The sequence below is a fragment of the Chrysochloris asiatica genome, unplaced genomic scaffold (genome assembly GCF_000296735.1).
Source record: "Chrysochloris asiatica unplaced genomic scaffold, ChrAsi1.0 scaffold00266, whole genome shotgun sequence".
Classification (NCBI taxonomy): Eukaryota; Metazoa; Chordata; class Mammalia; order Afrosoricida; family Chrysochloridae; genus Chrysochloris; species Chrysochloris asiatica.
The window spans coordinates 2,772,056-2,772,893 of NW_006408784.1; positions in this window are offsets into that span (position 1 = coordinate 2,772,056).

An 838-nucleotide genomic window follows, 5' to 3' on the forward strand; every position below is an offset into this window, starting at 1 on the left:
GTTAACAGCATTTACTTCTACTCACTTTATTGCATTCCTCCTTGTGTCTCCCATTACCTTCATCTTTCCTCTGCCAACCTCCCTCTTGTATATTGCCTGCCCTATCACCCATGTTAACATGTGTCTACCATCTAGCCTGTGAGGAATTTTCCCTTGTATATTGCCTGCCCTATCACCCATGGTAACATGGGTCTACCATCTAGCCTGTGAGGAATTTTCCCTGCCCCCACTGCTGTAACCATTATAGCTTGTTTCTTTTATCAAGAATAACTTTTATTTATTTTTTAACTTTTTACAAAACTGGTCTCCTATATTCTTTGACCTTTTGTGATTGACTAATTTCACTCTGGCTAATGTCCTCCAGATTCAACCATGGTTATTCTTCAACATTTTGTAGTATTCCATTGTGTGTATATAAGACAGTTTCTTTATCCATTCTTCTGCTGATGGGCATTTAGGCTGGCTCCATCTTTTTGAAGGGTCTCTTGTAGACAGCACATTGAAGGATTCAATTTTCTTAATCATTCTGCTCTTTAATGTCTCTTGAATGATACATTTAATCCATTTACATTCAGTGTAATTTTCAAAAGGTATAATTTTTCTGTGTGTGTTTTTTGTGGTGCTGATGAATTCTTTGTTCCACATAATTTTCTATGCTGAGTTTATTATTTTTTTCTTAAATGTTTTATTGTGAATTATGTGATAGTTTACATGGGAGAACATTAGTTTTACATTCATTCTGTCGTATATTGTCTCATTGCCATGGTTACGATCTCCTCCATGCATCATCAACCAACCAAAGGGTATACCCTGCAATCCTTCCCCCGTACCCCCCAGG